The 14,935-nt window shown below is 39.2% G+C and overlaps 1 pseudogene; it reads right to left on the reverse strand.

Moving 5' to 3' along the window:
• Nucleotides 1-865: 865 nt before the first annotated feature.
• On the reverse strand, nt 866-1,302 carry LOC116764671 (annotated as a pseudogene).
• Between the last annotated feature and the right edge of the window lie 13,633 nt (nt 1,303-14,935).

Genomic DNA, 14,935 nt, shown 5'->3' on the forward strand with positions numbered 1-14,935 from the left:
TTAATTCTGTAATGTAAATGTCATGCTAAAATAATCCCAACGGTGCTGGGATAATGAAAAAAACATTTTAAACATAAAATGTCTTTTATTGTGGGCTTCTTAACTTCTTAAAAAACAAAATTATACATCTTCAAAGATGATTAAAATGAAATTCTAGAATCCCTACACATGCTCTGCACCTATGGTCTTAACACTACATGCACCCCTAGTAATCACAGGTCTGACTGAAAATGACTTAATAAATAAAAATTTTATGTAATGTAAAATGCTTAGTCTTCCAGGGATTAGTGTAGAGCTATGTTTACACTGAACTCTATAAATGTTACTGACAATTTAAATTTTAAAATCTTAAAATTCTCAATTTTGTAAAATACTTTAGTACTTCCTCACATATATGTCACATTGCCATTTTTAGGATGCTGACAGGAAATTTAATTTTTGAGAAATTATAAAAGAATTCAATGAACTGAATTATAATTAAAGGTATCTGCTGTATCATACATACAATGAAATATTAGATAAAAATGTCAGATATTGGTTATTGAAGCCTCTATTTCTTATGTGGTCAAACTGTCCAGACAGATCATATAGAAAAGACATGCTCCAGCCAGCGCCCTGCTCTGAATTGCCCTGTTTCATTCTTGTACTTTGCCATTTATCGTTTGTCCCTTAATTTTTTTTTTCTTTTTTTTTCAGGGACCAGTGGAGATGATGATGGTTTTAATTCTCCCTAGAGAGGTAACCCCGGGCACTGAGGCTTGGCCAAGGCGGCAAAGTGCCAGGGGATGCAGCCCAACCCCTTGGGAGGTGGCCTTGAGGGCAGAGTTCCAGTGGGCTGCTGGAGGCGGCCAGCCTTGGGTGGGCCTCAGTAGCCGTCGTCGGCCCAGGTAACCTCGTAGCCAGGGTACCTGGCTTTGATCTTCTCAGTGGAGACGGCGTGCTGGGCGCGACCGTGTAACCCATGGAGTAGCCATACACGTGGATCTTCTTGCCCTGGCTCTGGTAGGAGATGCACCCACGCCCCAGGCACTCGCAGTCATAGCCCTTCTGCATCTCGACTGATACCTCGTCTGTAGATGTCGGAGTGGTACTCCGCCCACTTGTAGCCGCTCACGATCTCTTTGCTTTCCCTGGCCAGGGCCCCGGAGGGCAGCACCACATGGACTCGAATCAGCACATACTTGAAGACGCTGTCGCAGTCGATGTCCACGTCAAGGATCTGGGCGAGGTTCGCCGCTACCATGTTCCTGGAGTGTGCTCGCCCCTGTGGCCGGCGTCCCTTCCCCACGCGACCCGGGGTATCCCTTAATGTTGGCTTCCACTTGTGCAGTAGACACTGAGGTAATCTCTTCAACATCTATCCCACCTCCTGACACCGTGCATCAGCCATTTGGTTTAAGGAACTGACCTAGACATGTGAGGCAGGCCCTGATAAGTCTGCCTCAATCAATACAATCTGATCCTTTTTTGCCTGTAATTGGTCTAGGACCTAATGCTTAAACCAATCAGCACATGGCATTCCTTTAGAAACAGACTGGTTTAGGAATAGGCACATGACTGTTCCTAGGCCAATAAGACATGATAAGAAGATTGTTTGGAGGCTTCTAGGAAAAGTTTCCTCGCTTATAAGTGAATCATTAGAAGAGATGGCTTTTTTTTTTTTTAAACAAAGAAGCATGTAGCTTCAATTGTTACTACCACCCTATGAATATGAGAAAACCACTTTAGGATAGAACTGATGTTATCCTGGGTCCTTGATGATGTTGTTGAACTGAGTTTTAACCATACCTGAAGCCCAGTCTACCTCTGGACTTCCAGTTGTCCGAACCAGTAAATTTTCCTACTGTTTAAGCCACCACTTTCAGTTGGGTTTCTGTTATTTGCAGCTGAATGTATTCTACAAGATGCAATTCTCTACCACTTTTGCCTACCACCTTTGCTTCTAACCTGATGTACCCACTGGCTATCTTTCTTAGCGTTAACCATAATCACTCTTCTATCTAGACATTTATAGTGAACATTTTAGTTGTCTACCCAATACCTGGGCCTAGCTTCTTCCACTGGACATTATGTAGGATAGGTTGCATGAACCTGGTGCAGCCACGGGAGAAGCTAGCCTGAGAACAAAGTTGATATGCTTAAAATGACAAAACAGAAAAATGGAAAAAAACCCGAGGCCTTGATAATGTCATTTAACTGATGGAACACTATTTTCAGCCTTCTTATTATCTGAATAACAAATATTCTCACTGTTTAAGATAATCTGAGTTGGGGTATTCTGTTGTTTGAATTTGAAAACAACTGAAGTATTGTAGTAGTGTCTAATATTAGGGAAAATGGTAGTAAGAATGAGAATGTCAGTAAATGTTGACTACTTCTTATGGTTTTCACTAAAAACCTATAAAAAAGATGGAAGCTTAAGCTGAAAACAGAGAAGGACGTGGGAAGCAGTAGTAGGAGATAAACTTAGTTGCCAAAGTTTCTCCTATAGATGTCCTGCTAAGTAACTTACATTGGACAAAGGCACCTAGTTTTAGGTCAAATATAGGTTTACACAAGGGGCTTCTCTATCTACATTCATTGTTTTCAATTACACTGGCAACATAGGTCATCAAAATGTGAACTAGGGGAATGGGAAGATCTCAGAGAGATGTCTATGGCTAGAAGACTGAAGTGCTCAGACCCAAAGACTATGTCTAGTTGGGCTCTCTGACCGTATTTACTGATTTGTAGAATTAGCCAAAAGAAATCAGGATCCACTAAGTCTCTTAGGGAATTGACTATCAAAGAAATTCTAAGCCTGGCCAATCTACAGCAATGAGCAATTCTGTGATAGTTCAATTCCTTAGGCACCTTCCCAGCACCCCAAACTCACACTAACAAAAAGTGCTAAACTATCTAATACCTGTTTCAAATGTAGCCATAGAAGACAATGAACAAGGAAAATGTTCCCAAAAGAACAGAACTAAGGGCAATGGAAGGCAATGGGTTATCCCAAAAAACAGAATCACAGACTACCATATTGGCTGACCAAGGGACTCATCACTGCTAGGGTGGGCAGTCCTCTCTTCTTTCTAATAGGATATGATATGGGCTATGGGCCAATATCTACTGAATGTCATTTCCATTCTCCCCTTTCCAAATAAGAGTTTCAATTATATTTATCTTGTTCCTTCTCTATTATTTCATATTGAAAATGTCTGAGGTGGAAAACTTTAAGCCATGGGTTCACAAGGAACCATGTCCAGACCCGACAGAGAGCTCTTGGCCTCGGTGCTGGATGTGGTTGCTGGCTGAGACTTTGGGATGTCTCCCACTGGAGAGATAATGAATGTGTCTCACGTAGGTATGGACATTATTTTAGATTGTATGTGGGAAAAAGGAGGTACAAAGTTTGACTTATGTGATAGTGTTGGTTGTCTACTCCATAACCGTTTTCCCTTCTTATTGAAAGAGCCCTACTTTTGTTCAGGTACCCACCCCTTTCTACATGTCCATGTGCATCAGGAGACATTGGTCTCATGCCCATTCCCATGAGGTAAATCCTGACTAGTCTAGGCCAGTCATGATTTTTCTGTTCTCCTTGCTGGTAACTGCTTTAGACATGGGTGTACTGAGCAATGACATATGAGGAAAAGTTTGCTAGAAGACTTCTGGTAAATATTTTCCTACTTTTTAAAAAAATACAAAAGGAAATCACAGCTTCCCTCTGTGCCCTTTATTTTATCATGTCAGGTTACAATGTACGGGCCTGCTGCAGCCATCTGGTAACCATTAGCAGAGCTTTTTGCTATGTACAAAGCTGACATGCTTAGGCAAGGATAACAATGGAAAGAAACAGGGTCCTTCAGACACCGAGTTAAATAGTCTTATAGACTGTCTACCTCAGGATTTCTTGTCATGTATAATAGTAAATATCCTTATGGCTTAAGTCTATTTAAATTGAGGATGTCTTTTACTCACAGTTCAAAGCATCCTCACTGATACATCTCTGTTTCACCCTTTGAGTGCTGTTTTCACCTGATTAATATTTTGTAATGCAAACTTCCCTAGAGGTACCTTATTGAAGGTAGAGACTGGACACTGACCTAGATACTATACTCCAGTGTATTTTTTGGAGCATGAACACATTTATTCAGTTATGCCATACAAATACTAATTCAGACCCTAGTCTTTCAGTGTTTCTTATGAATTGAATTGTGACCCCCTAAAATTTATATGTTGAAGTTCTAACTCCTAGTCCCTCAGAATGCCTTATTTGGAGATAGGGTCGTTACAGAGCTAATCAAGTTAAAATGAAGTCATTAGGGTGGGTCCTAATCCACTGTGACCGGAGCACTTAGAAGAAGAGGATATTTGGACACAGACACATAGAAAATAATGTGAAGAGACATAGAGAACAGAGTCAATCTACAAGCCAAGGAGAGGAATATGTCCTTCCCTCACAGACTGCAGAAGGAACCAACTCTGCCAATACCTCGATCTCAGACTTCTAGCCTATGGAACTGTGAGACAATACATTTCTGTTGTTTAAGCCACTCAGTTTGTGGTACTTTGTTACAGCAGCCATAGCAAACTAATACAGTCTCTGTGCCATTTCTCCTAGGAACGAGGAAGAAGTTTTTCTTTCTTAACAAATGCTAGTCACTCAGTTACATATACAATTTAATTTGACAAGCATTTATTGAGTAACTACTATGTCCCAGGACTTGTTAAGTGATAGGTTCACAGAGATATGTACTCACTTCCTGTTCTCAAAGAGCTCAGTAAAGTAGCTGTGTGTTCACATTTAAACAAATTAAGAGAAGAGTTATGCTCAAACACTTTATAAGAAACTATTTATAATTCAACAAGTCATAAGCCAATGCAGATCACTCTTATGTGTACATTAAAGCAGATTTCTCTCATTAATGTTCATGATAAATAAATGTTATATTCATGAGAGGAATAAAATTGTATTAATTATTTCATAATTAATTCGGATTGAATTATATAATCAGTCTTAATTGGTGAAGCTTTACCCAAATGATTTGCAATGAATAATTTTTTAAAAGTTGCTCAAGACTATCAATAAAGTTCCTAGGGGGCTTCCCTGGTGGCGCAGTGGTTGAGAGTCCGCCTGCCAATGCAGGGGACACGGGTTCGTGCCCCGGTCCGGGAAGATCCCACATGCCGCTGAGCGGCTGGGCCTGTGAGCCATGGCCGCTGAGCCTGCGCGTCCAGAGCCTGTGCTCCACAACGGGAGAGGCCACAACAGTGAGAGGCCCGCATACCACACAAAAAAAAAAAAATTCCTAGGATGTGGAGATTATAAAGGAAGAGGGGTAGTAAAAAAATATTAAAAATATGGTCCTGTCCTCACTTATATAATCTAATAGAATACCAAGACAATGAAAAAAGATATAATTATACTTACAAAGTAAGATATAGGGAAAAGAAAATCTAAGTGAAGAAAGAAAGCTAGCACAAGGAAGGGACTAGCTAGCACTAGTCTTTCTATGTAGAAAACTTTTGTAACTTTTTATAAAAGGAGTTTTAAAGGAGAGGAAAATTCATACAGCCATCATTGGTCATTGTTCTATTTCTCTTCCCTGCTTAGAACCAGAAATTAGGTCCACATTTACTTTGCCAAGGAAACACCAGGCTCCTCTGGTTACTGAGACTTAACAGCCAGTCTCTGCTCCCTGCCAACTCGCCTTGGGGCAAAATGTGGCGAGCTATAAAATTCTTTTAGTCCAGTCAATTCCAGACACCGTTTCAGAAAAAAAAGTGCAAGTGTTACCAAAGAAATAAGTGGTCGTAGAACAATAAGGTATTAAATTTTATTTAAAATCATTCTATCCTGAACTGTTCTAAGTTTGTCTACAAATTATAACCTATTAACTACTTGCAGGAAGCCATAATTCTTTAACAACTGAATTTTTTAAAGAAACCAAATTGATAAGTAAATAACATATTTGACCTTAGATGAGTATGCTGTTTTTGATGCTTTCATGTAAAGTTAAGGTTCTTTGAAAAAAAAAAAAAGATAAATATTAAAATTACCATTTTAATGTTCAAATGTTTCTTTTATTCCAGAAGAAATTTATGGTTAGGAGAATTAAGCAAGAATAAATATCTTTATTTTAGCTTGAAATTAGACTGCATCTATCATAATTAGATGTTGAACTGAAGTCTAAGGTATCTTTCTTCTGACCAAACAGGGTAATAATTCTATACTTAATATCTCTAAAAGGTTATATTTTTCAGTTGAAATGATACCAACCTTAGAATTACTTATTTTGAATTTTGGAAGGTCATCAGTGTTCTAGATCTAAGATCTATCCATGATCTGAAATGTCTTAGAAGTGAACAAATGGGTACTTCTTACTTTTGCTTAATTACCACACCTACCAAGAATATTTTACACTTAAGAGTCTACCAATGCAAATAATAGTTTTCCGTTTCTGGAATTTTCCTATTATGTAAATCAATTGCATTCTGAAGAGCCATTTTGGTCCAAGTGAACAGAGATGTCCAAGAAATTTAGCCTGTGAGGAAATTAATTAAGAAAGCTTGTCAATATTTTATTAGCTGTTGATTTTAAGAGGAGAAACTGAAAATCTCTCTCCTTTTGGATATGCCAAGGAAGCCTGTAATCACATTGCTTCTGATAGCCTTCTTGTGACTAAGATTCTGGTGTCCAAGATGGCACCTAATCTCACCTCCTTCCAAAGGCACACCAAAATTATAAAAATTGCAGAGCAACTATTGATGAGAAAGACCTGAAGATGAGCAGAAAAGACCTTCTATAATTAAAGATATAAAGAAGAAACCACATTGAGATAAGTAGGAAGGGTAGAGATGTGGTATAAAGACCCACAGCCCTGGGGTAGGCAACCCACAAATGGGAGGATAATTACAACTGCAGAGGTTGTCCCCAAAGAACGAGGGGACTGAGCCTCACATTGGGCTCCCCAGCCCAGGGGTCCTGCACTGGGAAGATGAACCCCTAGAACATTTGGCTTTGAAAGGCCATCAGGGCTTATTTCAGGAAAGCCAGAGGGTTACAGAAAAGAAATTCCATTCTTAAAGGGTGCACACAAAATCTCACATGCTCCAAGACCCAGGGCAGAAGCAGTCATTGGAAAGGATCCTGGGTCAGACCCACTTGCTGATCTTGGAGAGGCTCCCAGAGAGGCAGGAGGCAACTGGAGCTCACCCTGGGGATACAGACACTGGTGGAAGCCATTTTGGGGAGCTGGTTCTACCACGTGGAAACTGGTGCTGGCAAGTGCCATTTTGGAATCCTCCCTCTAGCCTATTAGCCTCAGGACTCTGCCCTGCCCCCACCCACCAGCAGGCTGGCTTCCTTAGGACCCCTTAAACCCCCAGATGCCCTGTATTGCCAGTACTAGATCCAGGATCAACCTCACCCACTATCTCAGGGACCCCTGGGAACTGCAGCCAGTGACCTCAGGTCCTGGTTCCACCTACCAGTGGGCCAACAGCAGCTCCAGGACCCTTGCGGCCCTGCAGCTAGAGATGTCAGAACCCAGCCCTGCCCACCAGAGGTCAACACCAGCTCCAGGACCAATGCAGCCCTGCAACCTACAGTGTCAGGACCCAGCCCATCCACCTGCAGGCTGGAGCCAGCCTTGAGACCCATGGGCCCCAGGACCACCCATTAGTGGGCCAACACCAACACCTGGACCCCTACAGTCCTGCAGCCAGAGACCCCAGGACTAGCTGCACCCACCAGTGAGCCAGTACTAGCCCTGGGATTCCCTGGGCCCCAGCCCTGCCCACCAGCAGGCTGACAACTAGACAGCTTAGGCCCCTCAGCCAGCTGCTCTAGGATCTAGCCCCACTCACCAGCAGGCCAGCACCACCTTTGGGACACCCCAGAACCTGCAGCCAGTAAAGTCAGGAACTGGCCCTGCCCCCAGCAAGCTGACACTAGATCAGGCACTGCAAGCCCCACAGTCAGCCACCCTGGGACCTGGCTCTGCCCACTAGAGGGCCAGCACTAGCCCTGGGATCCCCAGGAGCTCTACACCCAGCAGCCTTAGGACCCTGCCCTGTCCACCAGCAGCTGGCAGCCTCCACATAAGGCAGGGCCTGGAAATCAACTGAACTGGGGGCCATCCAGGCCTACCAGACTGCCCACAATAGTCAGTCTGCTACAACAGAAGGGCTCACTCAACCCACACTGGGGGCACCCCTAGGGCATATAGCTCTAGTGACCAGAGGGCATTCTCCTACAAAAGACCACTTCTCCAAGATTGGGAAACATAACCAACCTACCATAAACACAGAAATAAAAACAATGAGTTAGGCAAAATGAGGCTACAGAAAAATATGTTCCAAACAAAGGAACAAGATAAGACCCCAGAAGAGCTAAGTGAAGTGGAGATAGGCAATCTACCTGATAAAGAGTTCAAGGTAATGATCATAAAGATGCTCTAAGATCTTGGTAGAAGAATGGATGAACACAGTAAGAACTTTAACAAGAGTTAGAAAATATAAAAAAGAATGAAACAGAGCTGAAGAATAAAATAACTGAAATAAAAAATACAATAGAAGGAATCAACATTAGGTAATACAGAAGAACAAATCAGCAAGCTGGAAGACAGAATGATGGAAATCACTCAAGCTGAACAGAAAAAAGAAAACAATTTTTAAAAATGAGCATAGTTTAAGATACCTGTAGGACAACATCAAGTGTACTAACATTTGCATTATAAAGGACTCAGAAGAAGAAGAAGAGAGAGAAAGTGGCAGAGAACATATTTGAAAACATAATAGCTGAAAACTTCCCTAACCTGGGAAAGGAAACAGACATCCAGGTCCAGGAATCACAGTGGCCCAAGCAGGATCAACCAAAGAGGAAGATGCCAGGGCACACTGTAATTAAAATGGCAAAAATTGAAGATAAAGAGAGAATCTTAAAAGCAGTAAGGGAAAAGCAACAAGTTACATATAAGAAACTCTCATAAGGCCATCAGCTGACTTTTTAGCAGAAACCCTGCAGCAGGCCGGAAGGGAATGGCATAATATGTTTAAAGTGATGAAAGGGAAAAACCTACAACCAAACTACTATACCCAGCAAGGCTTTCATTCAGATTTGAAGGAAAGATCAAAAGTTTTATAGACAAGCAAAAGCTAAAAGAGTTCAGCAACACCAAACCAGCTGTACAAGAATGTTAAAGGGACTTCTTTAAGACAAAAAAAAGGTCACAACTAGAATTATGAAAATTATGAAAGGAAAAATCTCATTGGTAAAGGTAATTATACAGTAAAGGTAGTAACATGACCACTTATAAAGCCAGTAGAAAGTTTAAAAGATAAAAGTACTAAAATCATCTATATCTACAATAAGCAGTTAAGGGTATGTAAAACAAAAAGATGTAAAATATGGTGTCAAAAACAGTAAATGTGGGTGGGGGTGGTGAGTAAAAATGCAGGGTTGTTAAAATATGTTTGAACTTAAGAGATCAGCAACCTAAAATAATCATATATATATTTTTTATATATGCATATAAAATTATCATATATATTACTATATATAAACCTCACGGTAATTACAAACCAAAAATCTATAATAGATACACACATACAAAAGAGAAAGAAATCCAAACATAACACTAAAGTTAGTCATTAAATCACAAGGGAAGAGAAGAAAGGAACAGAAAAGAACTACGAAAATAATTCTCAATTAACAAAATAGCAATAAGTACCTATATATCAATAATTACTTTAAATGTAAATGAACTAAATGCTCCAATCAAAAGACAGAGAGTGGCTGAATGGATACAAAAACAAGAACCATATATACATTGCCTACAAGAGACTCACTTCACATCTATAGATGCACACAGACTAAAAGTAGGGAGATGGAAAAAGGTATTCCATGCAAATGGACAAAAAAGGAAAGCCAGAGTAGTAATAAGTATATCAGACAAAATAGACTTTAAAACAAAGACTGTAGCAAGAGACAAAGAAAAACATTGCATAATGATCAAGGGATCAATCCAAGAAGAAGATATAACGATGGTAAATATATATGCACCCAACATAGGAGCACCTAAATATATAAAGCAGATATTAACAGACACAAAGGGAGAAATTGACAGTAACACAATAATAGTAAGGGACTTTAACACCCCACTTACATCAATAGATAGATCATCCAGAGAGAAAATAATAAGTAAACACTAGCCTTAAGTGACACATTAGGTCAGATGTACTTATGTATATGTAGAGAGCATTCCATCCAAAAGCAGCAGAATACACATTCTTTCAAGTGCACATGGAACATTCTCCAGGATAGATCACATGCTAGGCCACAAAACAAATACCAATAAATTTAAGAAAACTGAAATTATATCAAGCATCTTTTCCAACCACAAGGCTCTGAGACTAGAAATCAACTACAAGAAAAAAAACCACAAAAACCATAAACACATGGAAGCTAAACAATACACTACTAAACAACCAATGAATCACTGAAGAAACCAAAAAAGAAAATTTTAAAACTAACCTGAAGGGGATTCCCTGGTGGTGCAGTGGTTGGGAGTCCACCTGCCAATGCAGGGGACGTGGGTTCGTGCCCCAGTCCGGGAAGATCCCACATGCTGCAGAGAGTCTGGGCCTGTGAGCCATGGCCACTGAGCCGGCGCATCCGGAGCCTGTGCTCCGCAATGGGAGAGGCCACGACAGTGAGAGGCCCGCATACTGCAAAACAAAACAAAACAAAACAAAACATGAAAACAAATGAAAACAAAAACACAATGATCCAAAATCTACGGGACACAGCAAAATCAGTTCTCAAAGGGAAGTTTACAGTGATACAAGCCTACCTCAGGAAACAGGAAAAAAACTCAAATAAACAACCTAACCTTTCACCTAAAGGAATTAGAAAGAGAAGAACAAACAAAACCCGAACTTAGTAGAAGGAAAAAGAAATCATAAAGATCAGAGCAAAACTAAATGAAATAGAGGCTAAAAAAAATGGAAAAGATCAATGAAACTAGGCTGTTTTTTTGAAATGATAAAGTCAATAAACCTTTAGCCAGGTTCATTAAGAAAAAAAGAGAGAACACTCAAATCAATAAAATCAGAACTGAAGAAGTTACAACCAACACCACAGAATTATAAACAATCATAAGGGATTACTATGAACAATTATATGCCTATAAAAAGGACAACCCTAGAAGAAATGGACAAATTCATAGAAATATACAATCTCCCAAAACAGACTCAGGAAGAAATAGGAAATATGACCAGACTAATTATCAGTAATGCAATTTAGTCAGTAATTTAAAAAACTCCCAACAAACAAAAGTCCAGGACCAGATGGCCTCACAGGTGAATTCTTCCAAATATTTAGAAAAGAGTTAACACCCATCCCTTTCAAAATATTCCCAAAAACTGCAGAGGAAGGAATGCTTCCAAACTCATTCTACAAAGCCAGCATCACCCTGATACCAAAATCAGACAAAGATAAAACAAAAAATGAAAATTACAGGTCAATTACAGGCCAATATCACTGATGAACATAGATGCAAAAATCCTCAACCATACAGTAAAAGTATCATACACCATAATCAAGCTGGATTGATTATCATACACCATAATCAAGCTGGATTTACCCTAGGTATGCAAGGATGTTTCATATCTACAAATCAACTAATGTAATATACCACCTTAACAAATTGAAGCATAAAAATCATATAACCATCTCAATAGATGCAGAAAAGGCTTCTGACAAAATTCAACATTCATTTATGATAAAATTTCTCAACAAAGTGGGTATAGAAGGAACATAACTCAATGTAATAAAATCCGTATACGACAAACCTACAGCTAACATCATACTCATTGGTGAAAAGCTGAAAAGTATTTCCTCTATGATCAGGAACAAGACAAAGATGCTCACTCTCTCCACTTTTTTTTTTTTTTTTTTTTTTTTTTTGCGGTACACAGGCCTCTCACTGTTGTGGCCTCTCCCATTGTGGAGCACAGGCTCCGGACGCACAGGCTCAGCAGCCATGGCTCATGGGCCCAGCCACTCCGCGGCATGTGGGATCCTCCCAGACCGGGGCACAAACCCACGTCCCCTGCATCATCAGGCGGACCCTCAACCACTGCACCACCAGGGAAGCCCTCTCCATTATTATTAGACTTGATATTGGAAGTCTAGCCACAGCAATCAGACAAGAAAATGAAATAAAAGGAATACAAATTGAAAAGGAAAAATAAAACTGACACTATTTGCAGATGACATGATAGTATATACAGAAAAATCCTAAAGAGACCACCAAAAAAACTACTAGAACACACTAATGAATTTGGTAAAGTTGCAGGATACAAAACTAATATACAGAAATCTGTTGCATTTCTATACAGTAACAATAAACTATCACAAAGAGAAATGAAGAAAGCAATCCCATTTACAACTGCATCAAAAAGAATAAAATACCTAAGAATAAATCTATCTAAGGAGGTAAAAGACCTGCACTCAGAAAACTGTAAGATACTGAAGAAAGAAACTGAAGACAACATAGATGGAAAATATATCATGCTCATGGATTGAAAGAATTAATATTGTTAAAATGACCATACTACCCAAAGCAACCTACAGATTCAGTGCAATCCTTATCAAAATAACAGTGGCAGTTTTCATAGAACTAAAACAAATAATTCTAAAATTTGTATGGAAACACTAAAGACCTCAAATAGTCAAAATAATCTTAATTAAGCTGGAGGTATCATGTGCCCTGATTTCAAATTACACTACAAAGCTACAGTAATCAAAGCAGTACGGTAATGGCACAAAAACAGACACTTAGATCAATGGAACAGAATAGAGAGCCCAGAACTGAACCTATCCTTGTATGGTCAATTAATACAATGAAAGAGGCAAAAATATACAATGGAGGGACTTCCCTGGTAGTCTGGCAATTAAGACTCCACGCTTCCACTGCAGGAGGTGTGGGTTCGATCCCCGGTCAGGGAACTAAGATCCCACATGCTGCGTGGTGTGGCCAAAAAGTAAAAAAAAAAAGAGTATACAGTGGAGAAAAAGACAGTCTATTCAATAAATGGTGTCGGGAAAACTGGATAGCTACAGGCAGAAGAATCAGCTGGCCTACTCTCTCACAGCATGCACAAAAATAAATTAAAAATGGATTGAAAACTTAAATGTAAGACCTGAAGTGATGAAAGTTCTGGTAGAAAACACAGGCAATAATCTCTTTGCCATCAGTATTAGTAATTGTTTTTTGGTTATGTCTCCTCAGAAGTGAATCGAAAGCAAAAATAAACAAATAAAACTACATCCAACTAAAAAGCTTCAGTATAGTGAAGGCCACTTACTGAATAAGAGACAATATTTGCAAGTGTTATATACTATAAGTGGTTAATATCCAAAAATACACAAAGAACTCATACAATTCAACATCAAAAAAACAAACAACCCAATTAAAAAATGGGCAGAGGACCTATATAGACATTTTTCTAAAGAAGACACACAGATGGCCAACAGGCATATGAAAAGATACTCAACATCACTAATCATCAGGGAAATGCAAATCAAAACCACAATGAGATATTCCTCACACTTGTCAAAATGGCTATTATCAAAATACAACAAATAACAAGCATTGGTAAAGATCTGGAGAAAAGAGAATTCTCATGCACTGTTGGTGGGAATGGAAATTAGTGCAGCCACTATGGAAAACAGTATGGAGGTTTCTCAAAAAATTAAAAATAGAACCACCATATGATCCAGCAACTCTACTCCTGGGTAATTTATCCCAAGAAGACAAAAACATCAATTTGTAAAGATATATGCACCCCTATGTTCATTGAAGCACTATTTACAATAGCCAAGATATGGAAGCAACCTAAATACCCAACAATAGATGAATGGATAAAGAAGATGTGGTATATATATACAATGGAATATTACTCAGGCATTAAAAAAGAATGGAATCTTGCCATCTACAACAACATGGATGAACCTAGAGGGTATTATGCTAAGTGAAATATGTCAGGCAGAGAAAGACAAATACTGTATGATTTTACTTAGACGTGGACTCCAGAAACAAAACAAGTGAATAAACATAAAACAGAAACAGAGTCACAGATTCAGCGAACAAACAGGTGGTTATCAGACGGGAGGGAGTTGGGGGGAGGACAGAAAGAGGTAAGAGAGATTAAGAGGTACAAACTTCCAGTTGCAAAATAAATATCATGCATATGAAATGTACAGAGAGGGGAATATTGTCAATACTTATGTAATATCTTTGTGTAGTGACAGATGGCATCAAGACTTACCATAGTGATCATTTTGTAACTTGTAGAAATAGTGGATCAGTATGTTGTATGACAGGAAATAACATAATGTTGTAGGTCAATTATACTTCAAAAACCAACCAACCAACCAACTCATAGAAAAAGAGATCAGATTTGTGGTTCCCAGAGGTGGGGGGTAGAGACAGCGGGGATTGGATGAAGGCAGTCGAAAGGTACAAACTTCCAGTTATAAGATAAACAAGTATTAGGGATATAATGTACAACATAATAAATATAATTAACTCTGCTATATGTTATATATGAAAGTTAAGAGAATATATCCTAAGAGTTCTCATCACAAGAAGAAAATATTTTTTTCTATTTCTTTAATTTTGTATCAATATGAGATGTTGGATGTTCACTAAACTTACTAGTGTAATCATTTCATGATGCATATAAGTCAAATCATTATGCTATACACCTTAAACTTAAAGAGTGCTATATGTCAATTACATCTCAATAAAATTGGGGAAAAAAACTCTGCAATAAAATAGGTTAAAAAAAAAAGAAGAGGGCTTCCCTGGTGGCACAGTGGTTGAGAGTCCGCCTGCCGATGCAGGGGACACGGGTTCGTGCCCCGGTCTGGGAAGATCTC

This window comes from Phocoena sinus, chromosome 13 (assembly GCF_008692025.1).
Source record: "Phocoena sinus isolate mPhoSin1 chromosome 13, mPhoSin1.pri, whole genome shotgun sequence".
Lineage (NCBI taxonomy): Eukaryota > Metazoa > Chordata > Mammalia > Artiodactyla > Phocoenidae > Phocoena > Phocoena sinus.